This window comes from Neopelma chrysocephalum, unplaced genomic scaffold (assembly GCF_003984885.1).
Source record: "Neopelma chrysocephalum unplaced genomic scaffold, ASM398488v2 Primary Assembly neopelma1_97122, whole genome shotgun sequence".
NCBI lineage: Eukaryota > Metazoa > Chordata > Aves > Passeriformes > Pipridae > Neopelma > Neopelma chrysocephalum.
The window spans coordinates 410-847 of NW_020925764.1; positions in this window are offsets into that span (position 1 = coordinate 410).

The window sequence follows — 438 nt, forward strand, 5'->3', positions numbered from 1 at the left end:
GGGAATACAAAGCCTGGGTGAGGGAAATGTGTGGAATTTGGTCCCCGGAGAGGGATGGAATGCCCGGGAGGGGATGGAACACCCAGAGAGAGGGATTCAATGCCCAGGAGATGATGTGATACCTGGGGGGGGATGCAGTGCCCAGGAGGGGAGGAAATACTGGGGGGATGCAAAAACCTGGGAATACAAAGCCCGGGCGGGGAAATGTGTGGAAATCAAAACTGGAAATCAAAGGGAGACCTGCAGAGCTCCTGTGTCGGGCTCCATCCCGCAGCATTCCCAGGATTCCCACAGATCCTGGTCACAACAAATCCTCCCCGGCTCCGGGCTCGTCTGCCTCTGTTTATTCTGACAGCTGGAATTTTATCTTGGCACAGAGCATCGGGAAAAAGATATATAAAAAATATATTTTTTAATGTAACATACATTTTCATATAA